A 22,102-nucleotide genomic window follows, 5' to 3' on the forward strand; every position below is an offset into this window, starting at 1 on the left:
GCAGCCCGCAGCGCTGACACTGGTCCATGCACTGGTCTCATAAGCAATGTCATAACTGTGCATACACTGCGCACATTCTAAAAACGACTGATCTACAAGCTACATCGCATCTCTATAGATGTATGTTGATATCTTGTTCTATTTCTACAATCGGCAACGAGCTGCTACTTGAGTAGATGAATGAACAAAAACTAAAATCTCGCTCAAATGGCTCTTGTAACAAGTAACAAGGCGTTTTTTTGGCGGAGTAAAGTGTTATTTATTACCGTTTTTGGCAGAGTAATACCTTACCTTATTCGTTACTGGGTAAAGTAATATAGTAATATATTATTAGTAATTGGTTACTGCCCAACACTGCTGGGCATACCCAAAGCGTCCCCTCTTGTGACGCAGTAGGGTACTTGACAGGGCGTCAGGTGTCTGACACCTTGGGGGTGAGAATGTGTTGCCATATATGGAAACCACTGGTCTCCATATATATGTAATTGCATGGTCCGATATACATCACTGGCCAGATGGCCAAGACATGGCGTGACCTCGTCCTTTCCTTTAGGGTGAGGTCGCTTGTCGCCTTGAGGCGTCTTACTAGTAGTTTAACCAGGGGCATAGTTCCGCCGATTTAAAATTAGCCCAATACGGAACTGAAACTTCCTATGATTGGTCGCTAGTTGCGCTGTCCCCTCCCCCCCGGCCGATCGCAAAAAGAATTGTTCTCCATTGGACCCCATTCATTTTCCCCTTTCGTTTTCTAACCTTAATTAACACTTTCATACATACTTTATGGTTCCTATCGCTAGTTAAAAATTGCCTTTCAATCACGATATGCGTTTTGTGAAAATAAGGTCCCATTTATGTTAAAATTGATGATAAAGTTGCGGGGGGCGTGGCCAACTAAACTGATACCAGCTGGCTGTGTTCTTCTTCGAGTGCTGTATTTCGGGAGGCTCCGACCACATTCTCCCATGTATCCCTACGGTTGCACGTGACCGTTGGCAGCCAATAGCCTCCTCTGGTTGCATTTCAATCTATGATGGCAACACCCATGCCAAGGACCCATATTGTGTCATTTGCGCTGCATAGAAACCAATGGCTTCGTCCATATCTTTTATACAGTCTATGAGTTTAACTCCTGCTTCTTAACTGTGATGTATTAAGAAGCTCTGATGTTGCTCTAATGCGACCTCTCCCTTTTCTCGCACTTAGGGCGTCTTACTGGTTATTATATAGTGTGTACTGTATAACGTAATGCTTTTCAAAACAGATCAGCTAGTGGTACAGTACAGACCCTCAGGTTGTTTATAGGGGTGGTAGATGTGGATGTCATATGGACCGTTCAGGTTGTTGATGAGTGTGGTCTTGTTGGTTCCCTGAGTCTTGTGGGCTCTGAAGATGGAGTCGGTGTCCCAGTCTATCCAGTAGATGTACTCCTCAAACAGAGTAATACCAAAGCCGTAGTCCTGACTCAGAACTACAGACACACAAAACCAAAAGTGCCAAAATATTATAACATACATAGTAATAATAATATTATAATAGAGATAAAATGTTTCAATAAAGTATAGAAAAGTAAATCATGTTCTTACTGCTTTCATTGCTTTTTCTTCTGCTACTCATTGACAAAATTAACAAAAGCTGTAGCGATAACACAACATTTAGACAAAAGCACACAGACACACAAGTTTGTGTGTGTGTGTGCGTGTGTGTGCGCGCGCGCGCGCGTCTGTCTGGCGTCCAGCCATCTCTTTGTGTCGTTATGTATTTGCGTGCGTGCGTGTCTGTCCCTCCGTCCATCCGTTCATCGTATTTGTGTGTGTGTGCGTGCGTGTGTGGTGTGTGTGTGTGTGTGTGTGTGTGTGTGTGTGTGTGTGTGTGTGTGTGTGTGTGTGTGTGTGTGTTTGTGTGTGTGTGTGTGTGTGTGCGCTTGAATTTGTGCGTGCTTGAATTTGTGCGTGCGTGCAAGTGTGTGTGTGTGTGTGTGTGTGTGTGTGTGTGTGTGTGTCTGTGTGTGACCTGTGTGTCTGTTGGTTCCATCCAGGTTGCTAAACTCAATGTGTCTGTCCATGCGGTCACTCCAGTAGATGAGATCATTGATGTAGTCTAACGTCAGGCCTTCGGGCTGAGTGATCTTATCCTTCACTATGATGCTCCTGTTGGTGCCGTCCATCCCTATCCTTCCTATGTGAGGGTTGTTGTAGCCCTGGTCTGTCCAGTACAAGTAGCTGTCAGGAAGACACTGTGTCAGGATCAATGTTCACTACAACTCACACAGTACTGTAGTGTACTGTACAGTGGACAATATGCAATATGATGAAAAGTTCACATGGAAACAAATTGAATAAAAATATGTTTTCAAGATTAGTTTTATTCAGTGTCATATATTATTTAAAAATAACAATAAGATACATATATTATTGTATTATACATTATATCATATATATTATAGGTGTCATATACATGTATAATAGAATTCTAATTCTGCTGTGTGGCGTTTATTTCATAGGAGCTCCAGAAAGCAACCCCCACTGCTGAGTGACACCTTTCATACTATTTAACCCTGTGGTTGCCAAACTGGGGGTCCCCAGATGATTGTGACCGTCAGGTCACAGTTACTATCAAAATCTCCACTGGCTGTCAGTCTGTCAGTCTGTCAGTCACACGTCACACTTTTGCCCTACTCATATCTCTGCCACCGTTACTCCTATCCATGCCAAACTTTGCACACACACTCCTTGGCTGAAAAACGAGAGTTATGCATATATCTATGGTTCTATGAATACCGGATAACCGCCAGAGGGCGGTGTATGAACACCGTGGATATACATCACGCGCATGCGCAGAGATTGAATTCTAATAACAACATAGTCACTCGTGACCCTGTGTGCCCGTGCGTGAGCATTTACACTGCCTACATAGGCATGACACACACAAGGAACATCCTCCTGAAAATCTTTTTGTCGGGATTCCGAGTGACAGACACCTCTGGCGGTTATCCGGTATTCATGGAACCATAGTTATATGCATAACTCTCGTTCTATTTCATACCTCCTAACCGCCAGAGGGCGGTGTATGAACACCGTGGATAACGTATATCAACATGGTCACGAGGAATCTGCGCTTACCGAGGTCGGTTTGCAGATTGACCAGACAACCCCACAGCTGTCCACTCAAGATGAGGGACGGCCCGGGTGACTACGGGCAACCGCCCATGACAGATTTAAGCCCATTAGGCTGCCGAACCGAAGACCATCTCCTGGTCTGCCTTAACACCCGTCTCACAGAAGGAGAGGCCTTGGCCATACCCCAGGCCAAACTGTCTTAAAGCAGTAGCTTGCATTGACTCAACCAACAGAGTATGCAACAAGTAATGGCACCTTGTGCCAACCAGCTTTGCTCCGCAACAGAGCCTGAGCAACCTAACAAATCGATAGGTTAAGTAACGTGAAGGGCAGAAAGCCCTTGTGAACGTAAGGAGGGGTCGGCCAAATGGTAAACCCAGACCCACTGGGATGCTGCCCTAAGGGTCTCTGACAATAGGAGGGGCATCAAGCCCACCTACTCACTTTGCAGATGTAGCAGTGAGGATGAGAGTATTAACTTCGTCTAGGTACTTACGATACAGCTTCACAATAGCGGAGGAGCGGACACCGCTCTCAAATGCTATACCAAGAGCAGTGTTTCCCCTACATGCATTAAGCAGTGGCGGGCCGCCGCTGCTTCAAATAGGGCCGCCACTGTATGATTTTCACTTTCACTTTTTTTTTTTTTTTTTTTTTTTTAAGATTTTTTTTTTTTTTAAGATGTTTTTTCCCCCCACAACAATGTAGCGCTCATGTGAAGCATAGCGTTCTAACTTCTCTCGCTTACATACGGTTGGAAGGAGATGTATATGTCTAGTTTCTCCCCCTCCCCTCTCTCATTAACCGATAAACCCCCGGGCACGAGATCTGATCCGACCCAACATCGTGTCTCGTCTGTGGGGCCTTTAAAGTCCAGTCAGTCAGTCAGGCAGCTGCCTCGTCGCGCTGAGCACCTCTGATTCTGAGCTGACTACGTCTTTGCCCCTCGTTAGCATATTTGCTACTGGTGTGTACAATTAAAAGATTTGGGCTGTGGATAAAAGCAGTGCCTCAGCGACGGGTCTGAATCATGTAGTTTACAGCTGTTTGGCAATAGTAGGCTTACTTGTCGCATGCTAAAGAGAGCTAAGTGCTAACACGGTTGTCATTCTCTCACTGGTTAGATGTGGAATAGAAACGAGGGATGCATCACCAACACTGTCATTAGGCAACAAACATTGTTGACTAGTCAGAAATAAACTTTGCTGTTGTTCTTTCATACATGCACACACTGTGTAGCAGTGGTGTAAAGTAACTAGTAGTCTACATTTACTTTACAAGTACTGTACTTAAGTACGGGCACGTACCTTTTAGGCGAAGCCCGAACTGGCGAAGTGGGGAAATGTCCGATACCGTAGCGATCTGGCGAACGTCTTCTGGACAGGGCGTTTATCGTGCATAAATATAACGATTGCATTCACCACGGCTTCGTAACTCGCGCGGCGCTCCGCCGGCCGCGCGGCCCTGGCCCGCTCTTCGCGGCCACTCGCGCCTGCGGCGCTCGGGGGCGAAGAGCAGGACCAAGGTCCGCTGGCCTTCGCGCCGCTTGCAGTGTCGTGGACAATCGATTCGCCAGATCGCTACGGTAGGAGACAAATCCCCACTTCGCCAGTTCGGGCTTCGCCAGAACAGGACTTTCCCCTTAAGTACTATAGGAGTATTTCAAATTCTCAATACTTTTACTTCTACTCCACTACATTTATGACATGATGGCTATGCGCAAATAGCCGATCTACAAGCTCACAAAGTGACGTGTTGTGAGCTTGTAGAGCTTGTAGATCTGCTATTTTTAAAGGATTTTAAATTTGTTATACATTTGGACACTGTTGTGATTACTGAGAACTTTTAGTACTTAAGTTTTCATTTTTTATACATTTGGAAACTGTTATGATTACTGTAATGAGCTTGAGTTACTGAGTACTCTTCCACCTTTTAAAGTACTCCTCACGCCGCCCAGAACCCTTCCCAGGTCCTAAGCCCAAGAAGTTACCGGATCTTTTTAAAATGAAACACTGTCACTAACACTACACTATACCTTTAAGTTCACAAACAATTTCTCATTTGTGTAAACCCATTAAGTGTATTAAGTTCACAAACAGTTTCCCATTTGTGTAAACCTATGTAGGTGTACTAAGTTCACAAACAGTTTTAATAACCTTCTTTGCTTGTGTAAACCTACTATCACACATATACATATTTACATTACATATACTTATTTAACACTAACATAAATACACTTCTCTGAATGAAAGCTGAGCTATCAATGAGACCCTCTTTAACTGGTGAATATTATTACTTTCTACAGCGACTATTTATTTTAGAGACCAAGATATGCACCTTACTTTAGAAATGTAGACCTTAGGTCTGAATGGAGAATGCAAAACCACAAAGACAGTGTAAAGTGTGAGTCTGAACTTGTAGCTTCTCTCGCCAAGGGCTCGGGAGAGACGCAGCTCAACTTATTAGCACAAACCGTCCAGAGTGAACATCAGTTCATCCGGTTAGGGGTTTTGGAGATTTGTGCTTTATCTGTCAAGCTCGCCCACCAGCTCAGCACGCGCTGAGTTGGCTTCTGATAGGGTGAAAAGACTTTTAACCTAATACTCTTGTTGAATCTTACCAAAAGTCTCAATCAGTCCCACAGCCAGGAGATGGTTTCGAGTGCCTGAAGGTGTTCAAAACCTTCCTCCCATGAGTGCAGCCTTCCCCGTAGGGAAGGAGAGAAAGTCAAACCTTTAAAAAGTTGTTAACTCTTGAAAAATGACTTCAGACAGACACCAGATAAAAGTGAATAAAAAAGCTTTAGTGGAATAAAAACAGTTACAAAATATAAAACCACCAATACAGTAATTGGCAATGAAATAATGAAGAAGTACGATATAAGTACTTGACTAAAAACAGAGAATCTAACAGAGTCAAAGTCTCTCTAAGTACAGGAACAAGTGGTGCAGAAATTGCACTAAGTACAAACAGGTCCATCCCTGACCCCTAACGGGCCGGGGATAGCTGCAACAACTCAACTAAAAAACTGAACAAGAGACACGGAGCATTCTCCTTTAAACAGTAGTCCGTTGCAGTCACAGTGACGTGATTTACACACAGAACATATTTTAGCACACACACGTTGTCACGCATCTGTGCACGTACATGCCCTCTCATGCACAGCCTGACGCAATGGAGACGGTCAAGGTGAGGCTAGGACTCCCCTATTCATTCGAGATTGGGGAGTGTCCGCCCTAGTTTCAGAAGTCTCTGGGAAACACGCTCTCCCCCAGGATGTCATATCTCTTATCTCGGATAAGAGATAACAGCACGGCCCGAACGTTAGGGAGGGACGGGCACCTGTCTCACTCACGCTCAGTCCCAGGTTGGTTTCCCAGACAGAGAGCGTCTTGTAGATGCAGCTGTGTTGGCAGTGTGCCAAGGCATACTTTCGTGCTTGTGAGAATGTCCCATGTTTGTTGCAAACACACATTACATACAGTATATGAGAAAAACAGCAGCTCTTTTGACTAAAAACCTACTTCTCATGTATTATAAAATGATGAGAACTTTTCTACACAAACAACAATGTATATATGCATTTTATACTACTAAACCAAGTATTTCAATATATATTTATGCCCTTTTTCCACACTAACATATAAGGATTATATCAGGACATAACTTTACTTGGCTTCTTCTTCTAGCGGCGAGAAGTGTAGTGTCGTTTCTCCTTTCGCTTCCCACTCTTGCCCTCCTGGGGGGCAGAGGTCACAGGTGGAGTGGGAGCTGGGGCTGGAGCTGGCTGGGGGCAGCCTGGGTTTGGATATAGGGGTTGTATTGCTTGCATTGGATAATATGCAAGTTGTGGCATGCCCACGGGCACCTGGGCAACTGGTGGAGATGGAGGTGGCGGCATGGCTTGACGGTCAGCCTTGTCAGCAACAGCAGGAGTTGGAGATGGCTGTCTCTCTGATCCCACAGACCCTCTGCGCTTCTCCTGGTGCTGACGGTCCTTGTGGCGGTTGTCATGCTGGTACGGCTTGAAGGGCCTGGGTGCCACTTTCTTGGGGTCCCGGGCCGGAGCCCCAGGGCCCCTAACACCCCCTTTGGCACCCTGGCTCCCCTCTCGTGCTTTCGCCTCAATGGCAGCTGCGACAGCATCAGATGGGTATATGGCAGGATCTCGGTAGGCATCCCGGATTCCTGTTTGTCCATTCTCCCATTTTCCTCGAACTATGCGAGTTCCCAAAATGGCTTCCAGGCAACCAAAGCGATTCTGCCCTGATCCCTGAGTTTCAATGGTGGCCCACACTTGGCCCGCCTGGTAACGCAGAGAACTCACCATCACCCTGTAGATGGTTACACATGCAGGCACGATAGAGCGCCAGTTGTCTCCTATCAGGCGGGAATAGTTCACCAATCTCTTGATGGAGTGGCCTTTCAGTAACACGTAGTCTTCCCAAGTAGGTGTCAGGAACGGCTCTCTGTTGGACAGGTGTCCTCGTCTGATGCCCGCGATCTGCTCCCAAACTTGAGGAACCTTCAGGGCATCGTCGTTGATCTTGTTGCCTTTGATGCCATATAGCTGCATCCTGGGCATCTCGTAGTCTTCATCGTCAGCGAGGTCCCCCAGAAGTGAGGGAAACACCACCTTCCAGACAGCACCCGCAATGGGCACAGAGGACTCCGCTGGTTGATCCACTGGAGCCGGGGTGGAGGCACCACTCCGATCTTCCTCTGGGAGATATCCAGAGATCTGGTTCTCCGGGTGTTTGCTATTATGCAAATCAATAATGTGCTCATCTGGACAGGCTGGGCAGCCGCTGACACAGCCTGGACAGCCTGTATCTCCAGAGTTATTAGCAAGAAGATTGTCATCATCCATGTCGTCCAGGCAAATGGAGATGATCTGCTCTTGTCCTTCGCTGGCCATGTCTAGGTCGTCGTCAGGTTCCAATTCTCCACAAAGAATAGAAAGATTTGAGAGGTGTCCCATATGATGGTCAGCAGACGTTTGTGACGAGAGCTTGCCTGAGGAGCTCCTTATATGCAGAGCCTCAGGCCACAGCTCCTCCCTAGGGAGGGGGTGCCCCTCCCTCCGGGTTCCTCCTCTCTCTTCCCACGGGAAATATATCTCCCGTTGAGAGATAAGAGATAAGAGCTCATTAGTGCCGGCCAGCTGTGTTGAGGTGTCACCCTAGTTCAAGGCCACCTTGTCTAGCTGGATGCATGAACACAGAGCAGCTTTGTCAGCAGTGTGCAAAAGCATGTATTTCTCTCTCTATGCAGTACAAACAGTGCATATGGATTAAAAGGACAGGGGGCCATATTCTTGGGGTCACAGTCAGGACCCCTAACACCCCCTCTGGCATTTGCATTCGGCCAGGGCAATGCCCAACCATGAGCAAGAACATCTGACCACAGCTTCAGCGGCCATAACAGGATAGGCTGCCAGGACGATGCACAGTCCAACAGGACGTAGCACCGCGGGCAAACCAATGCTCAACATCCCCTGGGCCCCTCCTTGGGCCCAAAGGTAAAGGCCTCGCCACCAGGGCGAATGAGAGGCTTGCATGAAGCCTTCCCTGGCCAACTTCACCACACCATAGGATACGCCTAACCAGGCGCTGGCACTCTTTCCAACTCCACTGTCCCCAGTTGGAGGGGACCGTCCTGGCGCTACACAGATCAACACTTCATGTCTGGCACACTCCAAGGCAAAGGGCATCTCCTTACGAGAACCAACAGTTACCTGCCCCATGCCTGGCGTAACCTCTCCATTCCTAACTAGGGGTTTACAACCCGAAGCTTCGGCCATTTCTCAGTGCTCACCTGGTCTTGCGAACTTGGTCAATATGTACTATTACCGAGTTCTCCAACCTAAGCTGAGCCGATGTGGGCTCGCCCCGCCGACCGCTCCCGAGGGAGCGTTGTCTGCGGCGGTGGGATTGGCGGAGTCCATGCCCAAATAACTTAGGTTGGTCGCAAAGGTTGTTATAATATTATTAGATGTTCTCAACTGCTATTTTACCTAGTTCCTGATGGAGATGTTTTTACCGATTTACTGGCCGTCGGCTGTACGGACCGACCTCCACTTCACTCTGTTCAAAATCTCCGACGCTGTGGGGAGTTTTGTGGATAAAAGCACTTAAGCCTTGATAATATTAACTATCCTTTACTTCTGTAGTAAATAACCATACTCCAAGGGTCTCTCGGCTATTCTTTATGTGGCAGTGGACACGAATTTAATTAATCAATTACTAATCAATAATCAATAATCAATCAATGCCCACCCAGGGACGCCATGTAATGAGCTTGAGTTACTGAGTACTCTTCCACCTTTTAAAGTACTCCTCACGCCGCCCAGAACCCTTCCCAGGTCCTAAGCCCAAGAAGTTACCGGATCTTTTTAAAATGAAACACTGTCACTAACACTACACTATACCTTTAAGTTCACAAACAATTTCTCATTTGTGTAAACCCATTAAGTGTATTAAGTTCACAAACAGTTTCCCATTTGTGTAAACCTATGTAGGTGTACTAAGTTCACAAACAGTTTTAATAACCTTCCTTGCTTGTGTAAACCTACTATCACACATATACATATTTACATTACATATACTTATTTAACACTAACATAAATACACTTCTCTGAATGAAAGCTGAGCTATCAATGAGACCCTCTTTAACTGGTGAATATTATTACTTTCTACAGCGACTATTTATTTTAGAGACCAAGATATGCACCTTACTTTAGAAATGTAGACCTTAGGTCTGAATGGAGAATGCAAAACCACAAAGACAGTGTAAAGTGTGAGTCTGAACTTGTAGCTTCTCTCGCCAAGGGCTCGGGAGAGACGCAGCTCAACTTATTAGCACAAACCGTCCAGAGTGAACATCAGTTCATCCGGTTAGGGGTTTTGGAGATTTGTGCTTTATCTGTCAAGCTCGCCCACCAGCTCAGCACGCGCTGAGTTGGCTTCTGATAGGGTGAAAAGACTTTTAACCTAATACTCTTGTTGAATCTTACCAAAAGTCTCAATCAGTCCCACAGCCAGGAGATGGTTTCGAGTGCCTGAAGGTGTTCAAAACCTTCCTCCCATGAGTGCAGCCTTCCCCGTAGGGAAGGAGAGAAAGTCAAACCTTTAAAAAGTTGTTAACTCTTGAAAAATGACTTCAGACAGACACCAGATAAAAGTGAATAAAAAAGCTTTAGTGGAATAAAAACAGTTACAAAATATAAAACCACCAATACAGTAATTGGCAATGAAATAATGAAGAAGTACGATATAAGTACTTGACTAAAAACAGAGAATCTAACAGAGTCAAAGTCTCTCTAAGTACAGGAACAAGTGGTGCAGAAATTGCACTAAGTACAAACAGGTCCATCCCTGACCCCTAACGGGCCGGGGATAGCTGCAACAACTCAACTAAAAAACTGAACAAGAGACACGGAGCATTCTCCTTTAAACAGTAGTCCGTTGCAGTCACAGTGACGTGATTTACACACAGAACATATTTTAGCACACACACGTTGTCACGCATCTGTGCACGTACATGCCCTCTCATGCACAGCCTGACGCAATGGAGACGGTCAAGGTGAGGCTAGGACTCCCCTATTCATTCGAGATTGGGGAGTGTCCGCCCTAGTTTCAGAAGTCTCTGGGAAACACGCTCTCCCCCAGGATGTCATATCTCTTATCTCGGATAAGAGATAACAGCACGGCCCGAACGTTAGGGAGGGACGGGCACCTGTCTCACTCACGCTCAGTCCCAGGTTGGTTTCCCAGACAGAGAGCGTCTTGTAGATGCAGCTGTGTTGGCAGTGTGCCAAGGCATACTTTCGTGCTTGTGAGAATGTCCCATGTTTGTTGCAAACACACATTACATACAGTATATGAGAAAAACAGCAGCTCTTTTGACTAAAAACCTACTTCTCATGTATTATAAAATGATGAGAACTTTTCTACACAAACAACAATGTATATATGCATTTTATACTACTAAACCAAGTATTTCAATATATATTTATGCCCTTTTTCCACACTAACATATAAGGATTATATCAGGACATAACTTTACTTGGCTTCTTCTTCTAGCGGCGAGAAGTGTAGTGTCGTTTCTCCTTTCGCTTCCCACTCTTGCCCTCCTGGGGGGCAGAGGTCACAGGTGGAGTGGGAGCTGGGGCTGGAGCTGGCTGGGGGCAGCCTGGGTTTGGATATAGGGGTTGTATTGCTTGCATTGGATAATATGCAAGTTGTGGCATGCCCACGGGCACCTGGGCAACTGGTGGAGATGGAGGTGGCGGCATGGCTTGACGGTCAGCCTTGTCAGCAACAGCAGGAGTTGGAGATGGCTGTCTCTCTGATCCCACAGACCCTCTGCGCTTCTCCTGGTGCTGACGGTCCTTGTGGCGGTTGTCATGCTGGTACGGCTTGAAGGGCCTGGGTGCCACTTTCTTGGGGTCCCGGGCCGGAGCCCCAGGGCCCCTAACAATTACTGAGAACTTTTACTTTTAGTACTTAAGTTTATTTTGACACCAATACTTTTGTACCTTTTTCTTATTCCACTAAATTTTTTATTCCAGACATCTACTTGTAAGTTGTAACACAGTATGTCTACATTAGAATGTTGATACTGTACTTTTTCCACCACTGGTGAGTAGGATTGGTTCTCAAAGTGGGGTCCGGGGACCCCGAGGGGTCCTTGAGGGAGTTCCAGGGGGTCCCCAGGCCCCAGCCAAATGATAGATAGTTATGAACCAAATAGACCCTTATGGGTCTGTAGCTCAGAAGCCCCCCCCCCCGGTAGGCTTGACTGGCAGTAGTCACTTAAGCAGTTGACGGTGACCTGAGTGAGGATGCTCAACGCACCCGCAACCCCATTGCGACCGGAGATCCTGTCTCTTTGGAGAAGCCACGTCGCTTCATGAGGCAGCAGTAGCCTCCTAAATTAAACTCATTCAGTTTAACGCTAGTGTTCAACAAAGATGAACCTCCCGCAGCTAAGGTATGTAGGTGCCTTAGCTTATCTGCCATATGATAGTACACAGACAGTATCACTTCAGATTTGTCAAGGCAGCTCTACTTGAAGGTAGGTTACCCTGCAGTATTGCAGCTAATACGGCTGCACTGAAACAGACAGGCAGAACCATGCAGCCAGTTGTTGGAGCAGTTGGCTCTGTTCAGAAACCATGACGAGAGTACAGCAGATAGCTTTGCCTAGGTACTCACGATACAACTCAACAATAGCTGAGGAGCGGACACCGCTCCCAAATGCTATACCAGGAAGCAGCATGTAGAATGTTGTTACTGTATCCACTCACGATACAGCTTAACAATAGCGGAGGAGCGGACACCGCTCTCAAATGCTATACCAGGAAGCAGCATGTAGAATGCTGTTACTGTATCCACTCATGATACAGCTAAACAATAGCGGAGGAGCGGACACCGCTCCCAAATGCTATACCAGGAAGCAGCATGTAGAATGCTGTTACTGTATCCACTCATGATACAGCTAAACAATAGCGGAGGAGCGGACACCGCTCCCAAATGCTATAACCGGAATCAGCATGATACTATAGCGGAGGCGACACGCCGGTCCAGCGCCATGACGACACTGGCTGTCATGCAGTGGGTGGGTTCGGGACTGGCCCCCATGCCGAAGCTCACAATGTACAGCCAGAATATGTACATTTAGAGGAGCAGCCTCAACCTGGGCTATAGGCTATCTGGCCAGCCTGTCTGACTGTAGACCTCTAGGGTAACCTTGTCCTGTTGGCTAACAACAGAAGGTATTTTAGTGGCTAACAACAGAAGGTATTTTAGTAAGGTTCTCGCTCCCATCATGGATCTGGAGCAGTGGCTCTTAGACCGCAACGACAGAGACAGCAGGGAGGTCCCCTGTTAACTAAATGGCCTCAATCCAGGCAAAGTTAGCAGTCTCCCTCTAGTTGAGAGAGCACTCTCGTAAGCTTAATGTAAGCGGGAGGCCACCAGCCACGACCACAGACAGTGTGGTTGACATTCCTGCCAGAAGTATGCAGCTGCCATTACCGGCATAGACATTCTCAGGCACCAACTCAGGACATGGTGGTCACAAGTAAAGGATTCCCTGTCCAGAATCCGCAACAATTGTTGCCATAAACCATTGGCAACAGTAGTAGAGTGCGATACACTCTCAGTGCCGCGCCAAGCTACCGACCACTGAAGCCACGTTGTTGAGTACACACAGTATGATAACCACGCGATGGCCGGGCGAGACACCCTAGAATCATAATGGCAGTTTACTGCCATGCCATGGTATTATCTGGAAAGCAGCAGAGTGAACCACACTCTAGCTAAGACGCTCGCCAGCCGGCTACTCACAGTAACCTTGGCATCAGCATCAAGGCCCATATACACAGCGTTATACCCTCCAGCTGTGATGCCACAAGCCCAGACCGCATTGGCATATCCCCGTATAGGGGGCAAAGCATGCTAGTAAGTCAGTACTGAGCAGCGTTTACAATTTCACCTGTGTCTTGTCACACAGCTAAATTGGGACATGTAGGCACACACCCGTCTGGTAGTGTACGCTGTCTTGAACATAACCCTGAGTGCAAGCAGCAATAGGTACACACAGTATGTCGTCCAATAACGACAGGGCGTCCAGCGCCCCATTTCTGGTGATTGAATGTCTGCATTTAAGTGCACCACTCTTAGCAGACCATATTTGAAGAGAAGGGCTCCTCCATTATCGACCAGTTTGACACGTGGCTGCCTCATTACGAGGCGGAAAACGCCTTCTGAGAGACACCAAACAGCACACAGCGCAACATTCCTGTGTGTTAAATGCCAACTGCTATCAAGCACTGGTCAAGCTCCGTGGCGGCCGTCATGTTTGAGGTGGAAACCGCCTTCTGGGAGACACCAAAGCAGCACACAATGCAACATCGTTGTGTGTTCAATGCAATGGTCAAATTCTGTGGCAGCTGCCCCATTTGAGGCGGAAAACGCCTTCTGGGAGACACCAAGTCGCACACAACACAACATTGTTGTGTTCTAAATGCGAACTGCTACCAAGCACTGGACAAGCTCTGTAGCGGCCAACTTATATGAGGCAGAGAACGCCTTCTGAGAGATACCAGCCAGCACATCTTGACACATTGTTGTCAAGGGAACAATATATTAAGCCAATGCCGACAGGGAGCTAGAGCATCACTGAGTGAATAGTTTTAGCAAAACTATTAGGTTAACACTCACTTACTGCTAAGTAATGTACTATACAAACAAGTAATAGATGGCATATCATGGCAAGGATGTCACGTACAGATGACACAACCAGACTACGGTAGGTACAACGATAGCTGTGGAGCGAAGACCGCTCTCATCGCTAACATGAGTCGCCCACACATGCTATGCTGATTCTAAACCCAGTACTGATTAAGTGTTTATTAAAAGCATAGGACAAAGTACAGTATCCTGACAGTAGAGTTCACTGATACACGGTCAACTAAAAGGAAACACAGGAAAGCCCTGCGGCTTACTTCCATTGAGACCTTCTCTTAAACTCGTACATTGAAAGACAGACTGATAGACCGCTGTACTATGCAGTAGATGCTTACCAACATTACACTATCCAGCCATACAGTGTTTAGTATAGCAGCTATAGCGGTCGCTACAGCGAACGGCAGACAATGCGAAACTGTATTCACCACACAGCGGCCAACGTTAGCTTACGGAGCGGACACCGCTCTCAACGCTATAGGCCACCAGCAAGCAGCACGTGAAATGCTGTATCCAACCACGATACAGCCAGTAATAGCGGCGGGGCATACACCGCACTCAAATGCAAGCAACCCGTGCAATGCTGCTGTAGACAACGGCCAACATTAGCCTTTTGGAGCGAACACCGCTCTCTGTGCTAACGTTAGCCGCCAATGCAAGCAACCCGTGCAATGCTGTAGACAACGGCCAACGTTTGCCTTTTGGAGCGAACACCGCTCTCTGTGCTAACGTTAGCCGCAGACCCACGCTGGTTCAGCTAACAGCAGTGTAGCGGATAACGCTATCGACGCCAAAGCCAACCGAAATACACTACTGCCATGCAGGGTTCAACTAATAGCTGTGTAGCGAAGACCGCTATCGTCGCTATAGTGAACGGCAGACCGTGCTATTGACGTGGGTCCCCAAACACAATATACAACGTACCATTCTAGCTCTATGGAGCAGAAGCGCTCTCGACACTATCATCCTACACTGGTTAGAAACCAGTCAAATACTTACCAATGATCCACTCCCGCAGCCATGCATGGTTCAACGATAGCGCCCAGCTGTGGGACGGAAAACGTCCTCCATGCCATGCTATCGCTAACAGTAAACATTAGCACGCACCCGTGCGACGCTGCATGGTAACCATGGTTCCCAAATGAACCATGATATAAGCGGGGTGACTTCTAGGCTCCGCGCAGTCTCTAGTTGGGCGACATTCCGCAGCTCCCACCCATGGTGGGCCAATATGGTGGGCCACCATGAAGGTTTGCGAGACACCAAACGCAGAGCTCCACATAATCGACCTGCGCCTTGAGGCGAAAAGATGAAAGAGGATGTTCCTTGTGTGTGTCATGCCTATGTAGGCAGTGTACGTGCTCACGCACGGGCACACAGGGTCACGAGTGACTATGTTGTTATTAGAATTCGATCTCTGCGCATGTGCGTGATGTATATCCACGGTGTTCATACACCGCCCTCTGGCGGTTAGGAGGTATGAAATAGAACCACAACCTCATTTCTCACATGCCCCTCTTCTAGCGCCACCATGAGGCCGATACTTGGAAAACACATTTTTGGACACTGCTCCTACAGATTTTGGCCTATAATCACGCAAAGCGGTGCACAGAATGTGTGTTTGTGTGTCTGGCGTCCGTTCATCTCTGTGTCTTTGTGTCACATGCCGGTGAGATGAGAACCCAAACGCAGGACAGCCAGACAAGGTAGAGTTCGAAACCCATTAATGGGTGTTTTAATACAGCAGACAGGTGAACAGACTGACTAAACAGGTGACAGGATACCACCAGTAAGACTCCCTAATCAGGAGATAAGTGACCGTCACGTCGCATACACAAACTTTAGAAGGCAATCGTAGCCAATCAGGAGTGAATCTGGGAAAGTCACAAACTCAACAAGGACTGACTGGTGAAACAATCTGATATAAACATGAGGGGTGATTACACATCAGATACAGCTGGGCAAACTGAAACATAGAACCAAGAATACTAGAATACTAGACCAGGGAACAAAACACATAGAAATACAACACATAGAAAACACAAGCAATGACCAAGTCTGTGACTGTGACACTTTGTTTGTGTACATGCGTAAGTGTGTGTGTCTGTCCATCCGTTCATGTCTACATGAGGAAACATAGCGGATTGCACGGAACACAGACATCCCAAGTCTCCCGGATGTTGCAGGAGTCTCCCGGAAATCAGCGTCTCCTCCCAGACACCCACGAGTGGCACTAAACCTCCCGGAAATCCCGGCCGCTCCCGCAAATGCTTGCCATATCCGGCTGGATCCGGTCGAAAAAAACGGATCTGCAACCCGCGATGTGTTCGTCGTCGAACTGACAATCTGGCAAATGCATGATTGTAATTCGCTGTGGGAGACGTGGGCGTCTAAAAGTGACCAACCACTGGTGTGGGTTCTCTTCTCGAGAGTCGAGACTCAAGCGCGAGAATATAATCAGCTCGTAACAGTAAACAGACAGGTTTTTGACAGGTCTTGCTTAATATGAATAAAATAACAGTACATTACAGCTGTCGGTTCTTTTTCGCTGGACATACAACTGGACAAGCTGCGTCAGCCTGTGCGACGCACGGCAGCCTGTGTCTCACTGTGAGAGTGACATAACTTTCTCCCAAATAGGTAAGAAAGACATCATTTTATTAATTAATAAAAGACATGCTATCGCTAACAGTAAACATTAGCACGCACCCGTGCGACGCTGCATGGTAACCATGGTTCCCAAATGAACCATGATATAAGCGGGGTGACTTCTAGGCTCCGCGCAGTCTCTAGTTGGGCGACATTCCGCAGCTCCCACCCATGGTGGGCCAATATGGTGGGCCACCATGAAGGTTTGCGAGACACCAAACGCAGAGCTCCACATAATCGACCTGCGCCTTGAGGCGAAAAGATGAAAGAGGATGTTCCTTGTGTGTGTCATGCCTATGTAGGCAGTGTACGTGCTCACGCACGGGCACACAGGGTCACGAGTGACTATGTTGTTATTAGAATTCGATCTCTGCGCATGTGCGTGATGTATATCCACGGTGTTCATACACCGGTGTTCATACACCGCTTCTCGAGAGTCGAGACTCAAGCGCGAGAATATAATCAGCTCGTAACAGTAAACAGACAGGTTTTTGACAGGTCTTGCTTAATATGAATAAAATAACAGTACATTACAGCTGTCGGTTCTTTTTCGCTGGACATACAACTGGACAAGCTGCGTCAGCCTGTGCGACGCACGGCAGCCTGTGTCTCACTGTGAGAGTGACATAACTTTCTCCCAAATAGGTAAGAAAGACATCATTTTATTAATTAATAAAAGACATCATTTTATTAATTATTGCGACCGTAGGTCGCATTTACTACAGAAACCTCCACCGGCTGTCTGTCTGTCTGTCTGTCTGTCTCTCCGTCACACGTCACACGTCACACTTTTGCCCTGCTCATATCTCCACAACCGTTGCCCCCATCCATGCCAAATTTTGCACACACACTCCTTACCTGCCAAACTACAACCTCCAAGGAGGCTTCAGGGACCCCCAGGTCCCTGGGGGACCCCCAGGTGTAAAAAATGACCAAATGTGCAAAAATGACCAAATGACCACCCCAACGGGGCTGCTCACGGGGAATTCCTGGGGACCACCCACTCCTGGTGCTCCAGAACAGATGCAAAAGTGGTGGCGCCCCCAGTGGAGGACCCCCTCCACTGCAGCTCACATAAAATGCCGTAACTCGGGCTAGGAGCGTCCGGGAGAGCCGGGGCCGGTACCTATTCGTCCGCCAAGGCAACGCGGAGACCCCACCCCTCATTTTTCACATGGCCCTCTTCTAGCGCCACCTTCAGGCCGATTTTTGAAACACATTTTTGGACACTGCTCCTACAGTTTTTGCCCTAAAATCACGCAAATCGCTACACAGTATGTCTACACTCATCCCATCAACATGAATCTGTCCCATATAGCGCCACCTTCAGGCCGATTTTTAAAAACACATTTTTGGACACTGCTCCTACAGATTTTGCCCTAAAATCACGAAAATCACTACACAGCATGTCTACACTCATGTCATCAACATGGATCAGGAAGATTTTGGAAAAACAAATGTTTGCCCTATTTGTGGAGATAAGCGACCTACGGTCGCTTATCTCCCGATTAGGGAGTCTTACTGGTATTAAGCCTAAATGGTTCCGCTGCCGTGCAGAACCGATTTTAACAGTTTTTAACCATTTTTAACCGTAGAAAAATGAGTAAAATCAGAGAGAAAAAAAACGATATTTGCTCCTGTGCACGCTGCGCGCGCGTGCACAGGAGACCTCCCGGAAATGGTGATCGCCAACTTGGGATGTCTGGGAACACCACAATTATTTTGGGCTGTCACAACATTGCAGCGAGATAGAAAGAGAGAGAGAGAGAGAGAGAGAGAGAGAGAGGGGGGAGAAAGAGGGGGGGTGGGGGAAGAGGGGAGGGGATAGGTGAGGGGAGTGTGTGTGTGTGTGTGTGTGTGTGTGTGCATGGCCGTGTGTGCGTTGCAGTTCATTTCAGGGTTGCGTGCGTGTGTGCATGTGTGTGTGTGTGTGTGTGCATGCACACATTTATAAAGTTAATATTTAATTAAAACTTTCAAATATTATGTTAGAAAGAGGCAAACATTGCGAAAATAGCCGACCTACAAGCTCACAATGCCTTGCACTGCGAGGCGTTGTTTTACTTTTAAAAATAATTCAGTCTTCATGTATCTGTGGTGTTCCACAGGGTGGCTGATACATTCAGTGTGAGGTTCATGATCACAGCAGAGAGCTCTTACCTGTAGCGTACATCCACAGCTATGGAGTATGGCCGCTCCAGGCCGGTGTTGACCAGGACTGCTCGGTACGCCCCGTTTAGTTTGGACACCTCTATGGTGGCCTGCACCATGTCACACCAGTAGAGGTTTCCTCCCACCCAATCAACAGCCAGACCCCAGGGGTGCACTGAGTGATGTGTGAAGGACCTGTCAATGAGACATACTTTCACCATGGATAAACTCACCATGTTTTATAGTTTTATTTGTATATCATTTGTTCATCATTTTAATATTGATATCATGATATTGTAGAGAGAGCACATGGTCTGTGCTCACTGAGTCTCCACTCACCCTGTTTGCTTTGGAAGAACTGGAAGTACTCAGATTTTAAGTAAAAGTAGCGATACCACAAAGTAGAAATACTCTGTTACCAGTAAAACTCCTGCATTCAATCACTTACTTTAGTCAAAGTACAAAACTATTAGTGTCAAAGTATACTTAAAGCAGCAAAAGTAAAAGCATTACGCAGAATTCCCATTTCAGAACCACTCATGACTGTCATTATTGATCATAGATGGATGGATTTTATTTTGTCATTGAATACAAGTGTAAAAGGAAATGTACTTGGCATCAATCCAATGCAAAAAGTAGCAGCACATCATAAAATAATTATATATACTTTCTTAATAATCTAAATACCCCCCCCCCCCCCCCCACACACACACACACAAACCAAATTCAACGCTTTTCCAGACATATTCACATAATTAATAGTGAAAATAACTGATATACAAGCTCAAAATGTGTAGTGATGTGACACGTTGTGAGCTTGTAGATTGTGGTTAATGAATGATGAAGTCCTTCCTAAAAATATAGTGGAGTCAAAAGTACAATATTGGCCTTTTTGAAATGCAGTGAGTGAAAGTATCCAAAAAATACAAATACTCAAGTAAACCAAACATACAGTACCCTACTCATAAATGTAGCCAACTTATGAACAGTACTCAAGTAAAAGCACTTAATTACTGTGGAAATACTCAAGTAAAGTAAAAGTACCTTGAGATTGTACTTAATTACATTACAGTAAATATACATGTTATTTTACACCGATGTCTAACAAAGTATTTTGATTGCGACCGTTAGGTCGCAGTTTAGTATCAAAACCTCCACCGGCCGTCCGTCCGTCCGTCCGTCCGTCCGTCCGTCCGTCCGTCCGTCGGTCACACGTCACACGTCACACCTTTGTTTGTGTACGGTGTGATGTCATACTGATGTCAGCAGTGTGATGTCATACTGATGTCAGCAGCTATGTCTCTATATATGGAGTTATATGTTGTTCGTGTCCAAATATGGGGCTTGTGAGGTCAGACTTAGTGAGATTCGTCGGTTATATTTGTGGAGATAAGCGATTAGGGAGTCTTACTGGTAATAATTGTTCAAAAAGATAAATATTGTTTCCCTTCTCTGTCATTCATTGTCATCTCTGTCATTGTCACACTGACCTGGACGTCACTGCCATTGATGTTCATACGACTGATGGTCCTGTTGGTGGAACCTGAGGTGAACCCTTCTGTCCAGTAGATCATCTTCTGCTGATAGTCAAAGTCCAGAGCCCTCGCTCTATCCAAGTCCTGTCACAGAACAGCAGTTGTGTTATCCTCTGACAGGAACACATCCCAACATGTCTGAAGCAGTGTGTGTAGAATATTGTATAGGATGTGTTGTTCTGTTCAATGGTTTTCACCTGTTTGAGCACCGTGTCGTTGGAGCCGTTCAAGTTCATCTTCATCAGTTGGTTCCTGGTGGTAAAGATGAGGAAGGGCTCCACATCTAGAGAGATGAGACATCACATTTGACTTGGCTTAACTTAAAGAATAAATGCAATGCTTTATCTGTTTATTTGGTAGGGACAGTACATATTCTGTCATATAAAACTCCATATCAGTAGAGTTGAGAAAGCAGTGTAAATATGAACATATTACAGACAGGAACAGCTACCATGTAACAGTTTTTGTTAGTTTTTTTCTTTATTTTATGTCAAGGAACCCCAAAATGATATACTATGTATTTGGCCGCTGACAACTCAAAACATTTAGTTCCAGGGCCCCCCTGAAGCAAGGATTTCAGTTAAAAATGTTTTTCGCGCCACACACACACACACACACACACACACACACACACACACACACACACACACACACACACACACACACACACACACACACACACACACACACACACACACAATATACACATTTTCAAGATTTTGCAAGAACAGCAGATCTACAAGCTCACAGCACAATACTAAGTGACGCGCTATGAGCTTGTCTGCTATTTTTGAACAGCCATCTAATATGCGTTTTAGCTCAAATCTAAAATGACACAAAATGGTGCTTTCCTGGTTTGCATGGGTTAATAAATAAAGATAAAGGTAAAGTGCTAACTAGTTCATGTGCCAAGCTTTTAAAGAGGAGTCACAGGTTTGATTGTGTAGCAGCCAATGTTTCAGTTGATGCATGAATGAAATGAATGTTGGTCATTCCTCAAAGCAGGATCTTCTCATTCAGCTCCCATTGTTTCTTACCAGACGTGGACCTGCAGATGGTGGGGTCTTCAGGGCTGAGCTGGAAGCCCTCCACACAGAGACAGTGGAAGCTGCCCTGTGTGTTGTTGCAGCGCTGGGTGCAGCGATAAGTGCTGCACTCATCTACGTCCACACACGTCTTCCCATCGTCCTTCAGACGGAAGCCGGGGTGACATCCACACTGCAAGGAGAGACATGGAACAGAGCAGGTGAAGCTATGTGATGATGACCAGGTGTTTCTTCAGTGTCTTTGTGGAATCTGTGTCAAACGGCTGTGTTGTTTCCATACCTTGAAGCCTATCTTGAGGTCTTTACAGAGCTGGGAGGAGCAGCCGCTCAGCTCGCTGTTCAGACACTCGTTA

The sequence above is a fragment of the Nannobrachium achirus genome, assembly GCF_963921795.1.
Source record: "Nannobrachium achirus genome assembly, chromosome: 20".
Taxonomy (NCBI): Eukaryota; Metazoa; Chordata; class Actinopteri; order Myctophiformes; family Myctophidae; genus Nannobrachium; species Nannobrachium achirus.